Source organism: Ranitomeya variabilis, chromosome 2 (genome assembly GCF_051348905.1).
Source record: "Ranitomeya variabilis isolate aRanVar5 chromosome 2, aRanVar5.hap1, whole genome shotgun sequence".
NCBI classification, from domain to species: domain Eukaryota; kingdom Metazoa; phylum Chordata; class Amphibia; order Anura; family Dendrobatidae; genus Ranitomeya; species Ranitomeya variabilis.
The window spans coordinates 836,340,977-836,357,308 of record NC_135233.1 but is presented as its reverse complement, the minus strand read 5'-3'; the positions used below and the strand labels follow the sequence as shown (position 1 = coordinate 836,357,308).

General features: G+C 42.0%; 1 protein-coding gene and 1 long non-coding RNA gene across 6 annotated transcripts in view; one reads left to right on the top strand and one right to left on the bottom strand.

Annotated features, from left to right (window-relative positions):
• The window catches only part of TDRP (testis development related protein), a 268,472-nt gene that overhangs the window by 41,416 nt on the left and 210,724 nt on the right, over window positions 1-16,332 (bottom strand). The window lies entirely within an intron of this gene.
• LOC143809954 (uncharacterized) lies at window positions 11,205-12,275 on the top strand. The gene is made up of 2 exons (XR_013222555.1): window positions 11,205-11,382; window positions 11,802-12,275. It is a non-coding gene; the product is annotated as an uncharacterized LOC143809954 (long non-coding RNA).

The window sequence follows — 16,332 nt, the reverse complement described above, 5'->3', positions numbered from 1 at the left end:
GATTCAGAGGTATTTGCAGTCAGGTAAGGTTAATCATCTGATCATATAAGCTGATCTCCTCAAGCAAATTGATCTGACTAGATCACTTGTGCAGCTTCAGATCTCTGACACAAAACCTGAAGTCTGATATGGGATAAACCTATCCATTAAGACACTCTACATAATAATCCAATTTTGACGGATGACCAAGTAGTTCTCATTAAAGAGAAAGGAGGTTGTAAACTTTCTGCTGTTACATTAATGAAAATTAGCCACCTTGTTAGCAAAGGCAAAATCTAAAATCTGTATACCGTAATTCATTTTCATTCTATTTTTCATTCCACTTATCTTTCAGTTTTGAAAGAATCAATGATCTTAGTAATTCTCATTAAACTTCTGTTGCTATGTTGTGTCTACTTTAGTAAATGTACAAAACCATTTTTTTTAGGGACCACCTCACATGAAGTCACTTTGAGGGGTCTATATGACAGAAAATACCCATTTTGGAAACCACACCCCTCAATGATTTTATCCAGGGGTATAGTGAGCATTTTGAACCCACAGTTAGGACAAATAATTTGATAACATTCGGTCATCATATTGAATATGTTGTCATTAGTGTTGAGTGCAAGTGCTCGCTACTCCAGTTTGCATTGGGTGCTTGGATATGCACCGAATATTGCGGGTGCTCGAGTGACATGCTAGAGTCACCAGCCAGCATGTTTTGTGGCAATTAAACATCCCAAAAAAAAACATTCGGGGATCTGCGTTAGGCAGGTTTCACACGTCAGTGGCTCCGGTACGTGTGGTGACAGTTTCCTCACGTACCGGAGACACTGACTCACGTAGACACATTAAAATAAATGTGTCTCTGCACATGTCAGCGTGTTTTCGCGGACCGTGTGTCCGTTTGCAAAACACGGAGACATGTCAGTGTTCGTGGGAGCGCACGGATCACACAGACCCATTAAAGTCAATGGGTCCGTGTAAACACGTACCGCACACGGATGCTGTCCGTGTGCCGACTGAGGACCACACGGACCGTACAGGAGACAGCGCTAGAGTTAAGCGCTGTCCCCCCTATAGGGGTGGAGCCGCATATTCATCCCTGTAATGAGCGGCACCACGTGACCGCTCACACAGGACAAGCTGTGGCGCTGAGAGGAAGCATCGCAGGAGCTGGGTGAGTGTTTTAATGCAAGCAGGCGGGCGCACAGGGGGTGGGAGGTGACCAGGAACTTTATTTTAAACACAAAAATAATTAAAAAAACCTTGATTTTTCATTCCTTCTCTCCAGCGAACGCTGCCGGGAGAAGGAATGAATGCCGGCTTCAGCACCCAAAGCAAGGGAAAGCGCTTAACTCTAGCGCTGTCTCCTGCACGGTCCGTGTGGTCCTCAGTCGGCACACGGCTGCCGCACATGTGCCACACTGATGTGCCACGTGAGCACACGGACACAGATAACTCCGGTACCGATTTTTCCGGTACCGGAATTATCTGGACGTGTGAGACTGGCCTTATAGCGATCACTTGCGCTCAACACTAGCCATGATTTTTTTTTTTTACTTTTGAAAAAAAGCAATTCTAACTCCAACCCCAACAGCAAAGAATGGAAAAAATTACAATTGTTTTATTATATAATTTTTATCTAACTAAGGGAGTGACAAAGGGGAATTTGTTTTACTATTTTTTTTATTTTGATCACTGTGATAGGGTCTATCACAGTGATCAACAGGAACCAATAGGAAAAATTCCCTAGTGAAGCTGGGTACCGGCCGGCAGATCTCAGCGGGTGCACTGCACATGCGCCCACAATTTTTTTTTCCAGAAAGATAACGCGGAGAGCTGGGGGACAGAGTAGGAGAGCCCAGGGATTGCTGAGGTATCGGGGAGGTTCGGAGGACCCCATTACTCTTGATATTTTTTCTCTGAACTTTTTTTTTTGTAATAGCTATTATTCGGTGAACACGTGATAGCGGACCATAAAAACCAGCCCTGATCATGTTCTCCAGGGTCTCAGCTACATAGACACACACAGCGAGTGGACAGTTTGTTAATCAGTTAATCTATAGTCCCAGTTAGCAGAAATGTAATACAGTTTACTCACCAAAGAATAATGATTAAAAGAGGAGAAATCTTAAGCTAATGTTCCAGTTATGAAATACTGAATCAACTGAACTGCTCCTAACTGGCCCAGGCAGTAAGATGAGACATGAGATTAATAACAAAACAACCATGGTAACCATTTATTATACTTTATCAGTGTGGGAAATAATTCAACTAATGGCACAGAATTTGTTGTTGCAGCTTTCTACAGGATTAATTAGTCATGACTAATAATTTCCTAATTTACAATGTTATATAGACTAAACATAGTATTAAAAAGGACTAATTATACAAGCAGGGACTAAAGCAATAGTTAAAGAAGCACTACCATCAAAGTTTTATCGTCTTTGTAGAATACGATGACTACAAGATATTGACTGTGTACGTACTATTGCTCATTTTGTCCGTCTACCCTGGCGGGGGGGAGCAGAGGGAATGATAAATCCAAGGACAAGAGACTTCCTGTTTCTACACAAAGCAAAGAGAATAACTGGATAGAGAGGCAAAATGACCAATTGTAAGTACACAGTGCTGTATAATATGATGACTGCAATATAGTAAGATGACTAATGGGATAGTGCTTCTTTAAAGGGAATATGTAAGCAGATTTTTGCAATGTAATCTGAAGACAGCATGAAATAGGGGTTAAAACACAGATTGCTAGGATGCCTCTTCTCAAGCTCCAGTTTTGTTTGCTTTCAATGATTGTTTTAGCACTAGTAGCTTATCTTCGCTGTAACTAGCTGGAGTGAGCCCTGGTTTGACACGCCCCCCTCCTCTGATAGGCAGCTCACTGTCAGGACGGGGCTAGCTGTGGTGTGGGCGGGATTTACTTTCTTAGCTCTGCTGTATTGGTAAATCTAAAAAGTCTGATTGTGTCATAACAGCTGCACCCAGTAATCTAAGTGATACATCATTGGATTCAGCTTCACTTTGATAACAGCAGGCTGCTATTAGATGAGGTATCAAAAACCTGCTGACAGATTCCCTTTAAGGTACGATACCTGGGAAAGTGGAAATATTGGTGAAACACCTTTCCAGAATAGAAAATCTATGAGCCCTATACCTGCCTACACTTTTGGTCAGATATATACATATAGGCACCAGAAAACAATGGTTTTATGAATACAAAATGGTTAACCAGATGTAACAGAGTTGTACTAATGCAAGTGACCATAATCCTGACAGAGTTAGTTGTTCACTCAGAGATCAGTGTAGTTGCATGGCATGTAACCCACAGCAAGCTCAAATCTTCCGTTCTGGCACTAGAAAAAAATCAGAGCTTTCAGCTTCAAATGGAAAGAAAAAACTAATCATTCACTGAAAAAGAAAAAAAAATGTCTATATCCACACATATACAGTATATACGTATATATTGTAGTGCAGCGGGGTTGGTGTAGTGCGACAGATAGGCAGGGGCAGGGACCACAGAAAGTTCAACATAACACGTATCTTTATTCTCAGACTCACATAACAGTCCGGATTGCAGCCGGGTTTCCACAAATACAGTCCATGTTCAAAACCCATTGCTGTGGACATAGGCACCGCTGTGTCTCTTGGGTGCGTCAGCCGTCTTGAATCCCTGGCTCTGTGTTAGTTCCACACAGACCTCGGTTGCACAGAGCCTCCTGCTCTGCAGCTTGCAAACTCCAAAATTGACACACCCAAGACCAAACTGAGAGACTGGAATCGTGGCCATAGAATCACTTCCAAAACCCGGAGTGGAGAGCGGGAATCGCCCCACTACCAAACCTGCAAATCCCTCTAAAAATAAAAACCCTTGATGGGTTTTCCTAAAATTCTGACTGGGTCAACTACTTGGACCTAATCCACACTTGCTTTTATTTTGCCTTGTGAGTCACAGGCGTTCTGCTGTAAACACAAGACTCTCCAGCAGGTTTAACCCCTTAGTGACGGAGCCAAATTTTCAAATTCTGACCTGTGTCACTTTATGTGGCTATAACTCTGGAACGCTTTGAGAAATTCCAGTGATTTTGAGATTCATGACACATTATAATTTATGATAATGGGAAATTTAAGTCAATATGTTTTGTGTTTATTTATCAAAAATATCAGAAATTTGATAAAAATGTTAAAAAATTAGCAATTTTCAAACTTTGAATGATTATCCCTTTAATCCAGATAGTCATGCCACAGAAAAACATTAAGAAATAACATTTCCCACATGTCTTCTTTACATCAACACCATTTATAAAATGTTCTTTTATTTTGTTAGCATTTTAAGAGGTTTAAAAAATGTAGCAGGAATTTATAATTTTTTCAAGGAAATGTACAAAATTTCTTTTTTAGGGACCTATCCATGTTTGAAGTGCCTTTGGGGGACCTATATATTAGAAATCCCCAAAACTGATACCATTTTAAAAAACAGCACCCCCTGACATATTGAAAACTGCAGTCAGGTAGTTTATTAACCCTTCAGGTGATTTTCAGGAATGAATGCAAAGTGGCATGACAGAAATGAAAATGTGTATTTTTACCACCTAAATGATGCTGACTTTTGAACAGGTCACTATAGCCGTCAGACTCTAAGGCCGCTATTTGGCCATGAATTGCCATCGCAAACATCAGGACCACACAATCATGATCTGAGGGCACACAATCTGTTAATCATTTATATGATGTAGTCACTATTGACAGCAGCATCTAAGGGGTTAAACAAATTTGGACGGTGCAAATGCTGATCATGGCTAATGCAGCAAGTTGTCAGCTATAGTGTACAGCCAACAGCTGCTGGATTGTCTCCTGTATGGGCAGGCTATTCTTTTATATCTCAGGTCAGTTAAAAGACGTATTGGCTGTCATTAAGGGGTTAATAGGACTCTGTCCGCATCCTGGGGGACACATATCGACCCTCGCATATGATCCCCCTCACAATATATATATTTATAGAGTGTGTTTGTGTGTATACATACACTATAAATGTATTTAGGAGCAGGATGAGGGGTATAGCCGTCAATCTCTTTTTATACCAATTAAAGCCTCATTCAGACGACCATATGTCCAACAAATATTGCACTTCTTGTCCATACACACAAAATGTATTTAATGTCAATATTGGTTCAGTAGTTACACCCAGATTCATCAAAACTAGCATTTCTTCATGCTATTTTTGAAGAGGGAGCGGGGTGAGATGTGCGCCTGTTTTATTAAGACACACACCTCTAAATGAATCAGGTGAGGTGTGAAATAGTGTGCGCCTCCATGTGCAACTGCCACAAATCTTACCCCAGACAAGGTCTAGAGCAAGGCTTGCTGCTTAAGATACGCCACCACTTGTTATGAATTGACAAGTGAGGGGGTCACCTCACAGTTACAAGTCAGTTCTGCCCTCTTTATCAAAGCCGGACGGAAATGGTGTAAAAACCGCTAAAAGTCACAAAATGTCTCTGCGCTCTTCCCCATTGGCAGAGGTACTCGACAAGGGTGTCCCCTATCACCCTTACTATTCCTTCTGGCATTCGAACCATTAGCTATTAACCTCCGACTTAATGTTAACATACAGAGTGTAGAAATAGAGTCAGTTTCCCACAAACTCTTTGGGTATGTTTCCACGTTCAGGAAACGCTGCGTGTTTGACGCTGCGTAGAGCCGCAGCGTCAAACTCCAGCGTCCAGATGTTACAGCACAGTGGAGGGGATTTTATGAAATCCCGTCTCCACTATGCGTGGTAACACGCACCCGGCGGCCCTGCGATTCCGGACATGCTGCGCGTCTTAAGATCGCAGCATGTCCGTTTACCTTGCGGCGACGCTGCGCCGCCGCAAGGGAAAACACAGGGCCCTATGTGTGGGGTGCGATGATGCCGGATGTGTGCAATGAACACATCCGGCATCATCGCGTCTCCAGAAGGGGGCGGAGCGAGTTTGCCGCTCCGTCCAAACCGCCGGCCATCCTGAACGTGGACACATACCCTTTATATTTGCAGATGACATGCTACTTCTCTTATCAACACCACAGACATCCTTGCCAGACCTACTTCAAGCCCTTAGTAATTTTTAACGTATCTCTGATTTACAGGTTAATCATTTAAAATCATACGCCATGAATATATCCCTTCCTTCAACTATTGTTTCACAGCTCCAACATGACTTTCCGTTTCAATGGGCTACTAACCACCTGGATTACCTAGGAGTGAAATTGACAGCCAACTTAGACTCCCTTTTTGCAGCCAATTATCCCCAAATGCTCCGCAAACTTTGTTTGCTACTCCAGTCATGGGAGAAGCTACATCTCTCCTGGCTCGGCTGAGTGCGTGCACTGAAGATGACTATTCTCCCCAAATTATTTTGAGTTTTGCCAGTCTCTGTCCCTTCATACTACCTCAAAATAGCCCAGCGACTAGTCTATACTTTTGTCTGGGGGGTGGCCTTCCTAGGGTTAATAGAGCTACCCTCTATCGTCATTTAAAGGGAGGTTTGGGGGTTCCCAACCTTTCTAAATATTACCAAGCAGCCCAATTAGGTCAATTGACTCTATATCATGCCTATTCTGGACTTCCCCTGTGACTTTCTCTAGAGGCCCCTGAATGTCACCCGGGTTCCCTTGATTATTATGGATCCTCCCAGCTCAGCGTAGGCCAATCTCGAATCCTATTATAATGCACTCACTTATGATTTGGGACTCGCTGAAATATTCCTCGCAGCTAATCTCGCCATTCTTGCCCCTCGCACCCCTTTGAGGCAATCTCCTGTTCCCTCCAGGTATGGAGTCCCTTAGGAACTTCTGTTTATGGGTTGCTGCAGGGATAAAAAGAGTCCACCATCTATCTCTTCAACGTTGATGGGATTATTCCATTCTCAGTCCTGAGAGAAAAATATAATTGCCCCCTCCCCGGATAGGTGTTTTGTTATTTGCAACTTAAAAACTTTGCCACTTCATTACTAAAAAATTCTACCCCCCCCATACCTATACTCCTTTTGAATAAAGATGCTTTCAAAATCCACATGCACCAGGCATTATATCACTTCTCTACTCATATCAACTCCCTCTCACATAGGCGCTGTTTAAACTACACTTCTCGCTGGGAGTCTGATATTGGTTCCACTCTAACTCATTCAGAATGGTCCCAAATGTGGTCCTCCTCTACTGGAGGAATATTAAATACCCTTATGCTGGAAATGAATTATAAGGTGTTGACCAGGTGGTACCTGACCCCAGCCAGAGTGGCTAAGCCAGTCGCTAACTACTCTCCAAATTGCTTTAGAGGGTGTAATTCCATAGGAGATATGTTCCATACATGGTGGCTATGCCCGATTGTACGTAGATTTTGGATCAGAATATATCACCTGATCTCCTCAATAACAAACATAAACCTAATAAAAAACCTTTGGGAGGTTTTACTCAACCAACGTATCCCCAACCAACGTATCCCCAACATCCCTAAACACACTCAAGCCCTCATCACATTTATATTCCTGGCAGCCAAACAAACCATAGCATTAGCTTGGAAAAAAACAAGTCTAGATTTATCTGAGGTTAAAAACCGCCTTTCTTGGTATATGTTCAATGAAAAATTATCTGCCATACTTACAGACAGAGTTAGTAAATTTGAGAAAAGATGGTATCCCTGGGCGGAGTATGCCAACCAAACCCCATTGCCACACCTGTATTTTCTCTAACCAATCCAGATCCTCCTGATTCTGGTTGAATCAATTAACTGGAATTGGACACAATATACCCCCCCTCCTCGGGCTTCCTTCCCCCTCCCTTGCCACCTACCCTGTTTGTTAAATGTTTATATTCACTCTTATACGTATGCTGTGAACATACTGTATGTCTGTATTGAGGTTTTCTTCACCCTATTTGTAAAATTCAATAAAAATTTATTGTTTAAAAAAAAAAAAGTCACAAAATGTTGGCACAGCCTCGCATTTAGATGTCTGTAAAGACGCCATAACTTTCAAGCGTAATTATCGTTTGAATTTATTTTTTCTCCTATAAATCAATAGTACAAGTGAAGATAAGAAACGTTGCAAAATATCTCGCTAGAAAAATTAGCTTAATTCTCCACCTGGACTAATCGTTCAATCTCAATTCCACAGGTACAGGTAAAATCAACCAGTCTTCAGTAAAGTCAGATTTTCAGTTACTGAGGAATAAGATGTGAGTTGTGGTTTATAAAAGTCTATGGAAATGAGAGTGAGCAGGAGAAGGGAGGTGCTAGGGACAGAGGAAGGGACAGAGGAAGAGAGAGGAAGGAACAGGGGAAGAGACAGGGGAAGAGACAGGGGAAGAGACAGGGGAAGAGACAGGGGAAGAGACAGGGGAAGAGACAGGGGAAGAGACAGGGGAAGAGACAGGGGAAGAGACAGGGGAAGAGACAGGGGAAGAGACAGGGGAAGGGACAGGGGAAGGGACAGAGGAAGAGACAGAGGAAGGGACAGAGGAAGAGACAGAGGAAGAGACAGAGGAAGAGACAGAGGAAGAGACAGGGGAAGAGACAGGGGAAGAGACAGGGGAAGAGACAGGGGAAGAGACAGGGGAAGAGACAGAGGAAGGGACAGAGGAAGAGACAGAGGAAGAGACAGAGGAAGAGACAGAGGAAGAGACAGAGGAAGAGACAGAGGAAGGGACAGAGGAAGGGACAGAGGAAGGGACAGAAGAAGGGACAGAGGAAGGGACAGAGGAAGAGACAGAGGAAGAGACAGAGGAGGAGACAGAGGAGGAGACAGAGGAGGAGACAGAGGAAGAGACAGAGGAAGAGACAGAATTAAATGAAATGATGGGCATTTGTTGCTTTTAAGTAACATCTGGCCACAGAAAAAAGCAAAAAGTGCTGTTAAAACCCTACTGAAAATTCTGTAAATAATGCTGTAAAATGATATGTGAGAATTAAAGGGCTTGTCCCCTTTGACAAAAAAAATTCTTGATATGTAAAGCTTGCTGAAGATAACAAACAAACATAGTCTCCCAGGGTCCACAGCGCTGTGTTTTCGCCTCTGCCGTGAACTCTGTTTTTTGGCTACAGTGGTCACATTGACACAGCCACAGCTGACTGAGCTCAGCGATTAGGTACAGCAATGTTGACATGACGTTACAGGGCAGCTGAAAAACAGAGACTGGGTCAGAGGCAGAGACACGGCGCTGATCACCGAGAGGTTAACTAAACCACAGAACTGTGCACATGAGGAAAGGATTTCTCAAACAGGACTACCCCTTTAAGTCTGAAGAGAGCATAGAAGAGGCTATTCACCAGCTTAGTGCAAGAAACACAGACAAATGTACTCTTGGGCTGAGCAATAGAGAGATACAAAACCCTTCTGAATGATTTCTTCCAAAAGGATAAATTAGTAAATGATAGGGGCCCGATCAGCTTTAATATCAAATATTTATAGTCTACTTGATTTGTACAGTAAAGCTCAAATGGTAAAAACCTGTCCGTTAAATGTGTTTGCTCTGTCAATAGTCTATTCTTAGGTGGGAATTGTCACATGTAATTACCTGACCATTCACAGAATTGCAGTATAAGATTATAGCACATGCAAACAAATTGAGAAAGGCCATCACATCCATCACATTAACATCTGGTCATGGTGTGAACAGTGACAAGTACATTTTAACTGGCTGCCTGGACAAAAGGACAAACAAATGTAATATTTACAGGACAGACAGTGATGGTACAGAGGTGGGATGATAAACTCACAATCAGCCGGCATTCATCACTTAGTTTTCTTCCAAATAAACTAAATCTTCATTTCTAAGGCGAATGTCCACCATACATTATGAATGCGTTGATTGATTTGATGAAAAAAGTTCATGGGAGCTGGGTCACTTCAGTCCCATGGCAGATGACCAGTCTCTGTGGGAGGTCCCCCACTCAATATCCATATTTTACCTTATATTGTTATAAGGGTCAATACTGCTACATGATTACCTAATCTGACCATTGCTTTGACCTATAAATGCGGTTAACCACTTAAAGTAATGTGGAAATTCTCCAAAGCAGCTCATCTTATACTAAGAAAATTATTCAATTAAGGACAATCCAGTGTCTTCCTATGAGGATTAGCGACAACTATGCAAGGAGCAAAAACACAGTGGCGAGGGCATAAACAAATTATAATTTCTAATCCCAAGGTTTATGTTTGATTTTTTGAGGCTGATTTTTGAGCCTAGTAGCATTTTCTTCCATATTGCAGCAGGTGTTACCTTTTAGTCCCTTTGGTGCTCAATTTATGAAAAGCCACCTTAAAGCGAAATGGTCACCGTGAAATTCCATCCAATCTGCAGGCACCATGTTGTAGAGAAGCGGAGTGGACTGAAATATAGATTTGTGAGAAAAGATTCAGTAATAACCTGCATTTTAATCATTTAATCCTTTGTGCTTTCTAGGATTTTGGGTCCAGTGGGCGGTCCCATCAGTGACTGATGGCTGTCTTTGTATAAGAATGCACACAGGGATGGCTGTCAGTCACTGATAGTTCCACCCACTGGACCCAAAACCCCAGGAAGAGCAGAAGATTAAAGGAATAAAACAGATTATTCCTGAATCTTTTCTCACAAATCTATATAGCAATCTGCTCCATTTCCCTGAACTATAACATGGATTGGACGGCATCAGGAAAAGTATTGTGATATTTCTGTCTTATGAAGTAGGCCTTAAGTCAGTTGGTAGTCTTTAGAACTGTGGAATTGCTCATAAAATGTATTTGAGCATTTATTTAATAAAACACAAAGGCTAATATTAGCAGATTATTGTTAGCTACAGATGACAAGGTCCCCATACAAACCTACTGATTTCAGGAAGATTGGTGCTAATGTAGGTTTTGTCTGACATCTAAGGTTTATGGCCACCTTACAAGGGCTTGTACCAAGTAGATAGAGAATAACCCAAGATAGAGGATACCTTTTTGATCGTTGGGGGTCAGTCTGCTGGGGCTCCCAGCTATCTACAGATTGAGGGTCCACAAAGCCCTAGCTGAATAGAGCACAGGTGAAGCATATCTCTTATCCTATCTACTTGGTGCAGCCCCTTTAACAGCTGAACGTGGTAAAACATGACTTACAGTCCCAACAAAGTCCATGTTTCTGAAATGTGACAGTGCAGAAAAGCGTGGCCATCTTTCCATTCAGCCTGTGCTTCATTGTTTTATAGGGCTCGCATGTCTTACCAAGATCATTCATAAGAACAATTTCCATCAAAAATTGCATAGAAGCTTGAACAAACAAGCAATGGCAAAAACAATCTAAGTGATGAGAGAAAAGGGCAATGCTATTATGATAATTTATAAATAAAAGCAGCATAGCCAGAACAAACACCATGAGGAATAATAAAAGGTAATCGATGCACAATGATTACACGGGAATCAATACTCGGAGGAAGCAATGCTTCCTTCTGCTGGAGAGGTTATGGTAACCTCACAGCACCTTGTAAATGTCAAGTTTTAGCAAATATAATTAGAGATCAGTCCTCCATGACGGAGATCTCCGGGATGGAGCATTTTTACACTGTGCAATCATCTTTTTACGAGAAGTAGCTAAGATGGAAATGACTGTGTGGCATTATACACTATGTAATCTACATTAGATTACCTTCTTAATTCAGCAGTAGTTATATAAGGCTTAGCATCCACAAAAACACGGAACACGTACATTTCCACGGGTAGGTGCAGATGTTTGTACATAATACACTTGCTGGATGCCTATGGTTTACTCTACTGTCATAGCGCTGTTATTGTTTATGGCATGTTTCCTAGGTTACCAGACTGCTGCAGTCTAGAAGTGGTGGCCGACCATACACAGCGCTTACAAGCACTTGAAGAGCTGCTCTGAAGATGGTTGTCACTGGAGCACACCGTTCGCTCCTGATCCCTGTCAGTTTTAGTAACTGCTGTACCCCAATGGTGTATCGCCTTCATCTAGCAACATCAGGGGCAGACCAGCAGCACAACACTGCCACTGGTCCGTACTGGCAAACAAGCAAGATGGCACTGTCCACCAACAAGGAAGAAGCGTGGAGGCTGAGGGGCAGGGCGCTCATGACAAAGATCTTGAGGCAAAACCTTCAGGCTATGTAACCACAATAAGTGTTTGAAGCTGCAGAGTTTCTGCATCTATTAAGTAAATTAGGCTACTTGCATTTTTCATTGTGTTTTTTTCACGTTTTCGACGCTATGTTTTTGTCTCTTGGTGGCATGTCATGTTATAAATAAAGCTGCTTTGTTTTGATACGTCCTAGTATCAAAGTCAGTTTATGTTGAGTAAGAAGGAAGCATAAAGGGTCCAGATTTACAGAAATCCCAACCACTCTGCTGTAGTTTCTGATGCAGCAAAAATAGGCAGTCAAAAACTCACTAAAAACTCATTGTGAGCACAATATCACTTGAAGAGCTCATGCAGACGGTCGTAATAATCGAATGTTAGCCCCCCCGCGTAAACCTGAAAGAAATATAGCGGGGGTCTCATGGCCTCATGGACCCTGTCATTTAATATGACTTTCTGTCAGAAGAAAGGTCAAATAAAGGTCAGGTCAGTCATCTCTGAAAGTGTGACACTGGTTTTATCCAGTTTTTTCTGGTATGTTTGGCAGCTATTGTAATGGTTTTCTATTGGCTGTTAGCAGCTTTGCCGCTCTTTTTTTGAATATATAAACACCTGTTTTGTGGTATCTGGTCATTCTGTCAGCGGAAGAAGATAAAGAAGACACATACCCCAGGATGGAGAATCTCCTGCAACAGCTCCTGACTAGAGCCGACGGCGAGGATGGAGCGGACTGGCTGAGGCAGTGCCTGGCTATGAAACCTATCTTAGCGCCTGCCGATGTTGTCCCTCATCCTCCAGAAGATACCCTTCGGTCGCCGTGTCAAGCCTCTCCGGTCCTGCCGACACCCACCGCTTCAGGGAGGCGCAGGAGGCAAAGGACCCCATACTCTCCGAAGTCGCTGTCGCCGCCTGCTTCCAGCCGCAGTGTCCAAGAAGGAAGAAGGAAGTCACGGCGCCGCCCTCCTCAGAAGTCTCGCAGCCCAGCGCGAGACTTCCACCGCCAGCGTCATGACAGAGCGCCGACCGCCGACCGCCTCATCTGAAGTGGCCGGGATGTTTTCAACACACCGCAGCCGTAAAAGCGCTGCAGTGTCATTGGATTCTACAACAGCGGTGGCTTCTGCAGCTGCGGTCCAGACCACCGGTTCGGGAGGACCCCCTGTCGTCACACTCAGAAGAGGATGAAGAAACGCCACTTACAGCAGCTTCCCATATGAGCTTGCCCAACATGGAGGGCTCGAGCTCCAGCTGCTGTATGGAGCAGAGAAACGACCAGCATTCATCGAGGGGTGAGACTTTCAATGTTCGTTTGTCTGTTCCACACTCACATTTAAAAGACATCATAAAGAAAAGTGTTAGCTGAAACTTTAAGAGAAGCTATCCCCCCCCCCTTGCTGTCACATCAGCTGTCACATCAGCTGTACACAGTGCTGCAATTTCTGACATTTCATCAGCTAACACCGCCCCTGTTAACTCTTTTAAAGAAGCTCTGACATGAGAGCTGTCTCCCTTAGGATTCCATTTAAGCCCTTCTGTTAAAGAGCTTATTTGGAATAATCATTTAGTCGATATTTTTTCTTTTCTGCCTAGAAAGGACCAGCTTTCAAAATCCGAAAAGAATGATGAGAAAGCTGATTCAGATGAATTTAAACGCACCAACTTTAAATCTTTCAACAACTGGGTGCAAGCTTTTTCTATTTTTGCTGCAGTTTTGGGTGAAAAATCTCCCCATCTCTGCAACAAGTTATTTCAGCCCCCTTCTAGTTCAAGTAAACGCGGTGTTTGTTTCGCTTTCAACGATTCCTTTTGTAAGTGGAACAACAACTGTAGATTCCGCCATGAATGCTCGTTCTGTGGTAACTCACACCCTATGTCTAAATGTTTTAAGTAACAAGCAGGTCAACAGTCCTCAGGTAAGGAGCCTAATTCAAAAAGCACAGATGCCAGTGATTCTGGCAAACATGTCAGTATGCCTAAGCAAATATCCCGACCAGGGGACCAGTGAGCTGCTTTTTAATGGTTTTTCAGAATGATTTTTTATCCCACAATTTAAAGGGGCGGGCTGTTCTGTTGTTCCTAATTTACCCTCTTTAAAGGCTCACCCTGAGGCAGCTAGGGATAAAATTATTAATGAAATTCAGCTAGGCAGAGTTTCAGGCCCTTTTTTAACCCCGCAGTTTGTTAATTTCCATATATCACCATTGGGTATTGTACCAAAAAAAAAAAAGATGAGGGCTCTTTCCGGCTAATTCACCACTTATCATATCCGCTGGGTTCATCCATGAAAGATGAAGTGGACAAGGCTTTATGCTCCGTGTCCTATTCATCTTTTGATTCTGCATTAGAAATCCTCAAGAAATTTGGTTTTAATGCTTTAATGTCCATGTCAGATATTAAGTCTGCTTTTAGACTCCTTCCTGTTCACCCGTGCGGTTTTAATTCTTTAGGTTTTTATTTTGATGACTGTTTTTTTTTTGTTTTTTTTTTAATTCAAATTTGTGAGCACTTCGGTGTTCCTATTGCTCACAGAAAAACAGTTGGTCCATCTAGATCTATCGAATTTCTGGGAATCACTCTTGATTATCAAAAAATGGAATCTGACTTCCTGATGAGAAAATTTTTAAACTGCGCATTGCGTTATCAAATTTTTTAGCCAAGAACAAGGTCACTCTTAAGGAAATTCATTCATTGTTAGGTCTATTGCATTTTGCGGTTTGCGTCATTCCTATAGGTCGGGCTTTTTGCAGAAGTTTATAGGATGCCACTTAAGGTGTATCTTCACCTCATTCGCATGTTAGTATCCGTTCTGACCTAAAGGAAGACGCTAGAATTTGGCTCTCCTTTTTGTCAGAGCATAACGGCAGATCTTTGTGGCAGTCATTTTTTGTCTCTGGCGATTCTTTTCCCTTTCTTTTCACAGCGGATAGCCAGCGTGGCTTCAGTATTTTATTTGACTCCCATTGGATGTCCATCCTGTGGCCAATAAGTTGGGTGTCTAAGAAAGTAACTTCAAACGTAATGGTGTTGGAACTTTTTTCTATTTTTGCAGGAATATTAATTTGGAGATCACTAATGCAGAATTCCAGGATTTTACTCCTTTCCACTAACCAGGCAGTAGTTGTTTTTATTTATTTTTATTTATTTTTTTTTTTTTCTATCAACACGTTATCTTCTAAAAATACTTTTGCTGCCAGAATTTTGAGACAATTGGTTTTACAATGCCTGAAAGCAAAGTTGGGAAAGAGCAAATTTCTTTTCATAACTGACTCTTTACAAAATCGTCAGTGGTCGAATTTTTTCCTGCAGGTTCCCAACGTGGATTCAGAAGGACCCTCTTACCCCTTTCAATTTGGGACATGATTGCACTCTGATACAGTATTTTATAAAAAAATAAATAAATAAAAAAAAAATAAAAAAAAATCGTTATCTAATAGATCATGGGCTGACTATTCGGCTGCATGGCTGAATTGGAACAATTTTTGCAACCTACATTATTTTGACCCAACAGTTTCTAATCCGGTAGCAGCACTAAAGTTTGCTGAATCTATAGTACAAAACGGTTTGTCTTACTATGCAATAGCGAAATGCCTAGCAGGAGTTTCATTTTTCCTTAAACTTTCTGGCAGTATTGCTTTAACTAATCTTTTTCCAGTAAAGCAGTTTTTAAAAGGCTTTAGGAAAACCAATTTTATACCTGACTCGAGACGACCTATTTCCCTGTCTTTATTGAAAGAATTGTGCTCCTGTCTCATCCACGTTTGTGTAAATTTTAAGGAAGCCTTATTATTTAGCTATTTTTTTTTTTCTCTGTCCTTCTTTGGAGCACTTCGCGTTGGTGAGGTGGTTTCTGTTAAGAAATCGGAGCCTTCGGGACTCATGATTTCGGATGTCCAGATTCATGAGTAGTTTTTTTTTTTTTTTTTTTTTCAAATTTTATTTATAAGAAAATTAAAGACAGATTAATTAGGCAGGGGATCTAGGTTGAAAATTAACGCGATCCATGTCTCTATCATTTGCCCTGTTGATAACACGGCAAATTGGATTAAGGTCAGACCTATGGGACAGGGCCCATTATTCATTCATAGGGATTTTTCTCCGGTTACTGTCTTCCAATTTAATTTTATCCTAAAAAATGTTTAAGCTTTTTGGGTAAAAAACACCTTAAAATCACATCTCATTCGTTTAGAATCGGAGCAGCTACGGAGGCCTCTAGGGCCGGGCTTTCCGATTCAGGGATAAAGGAAT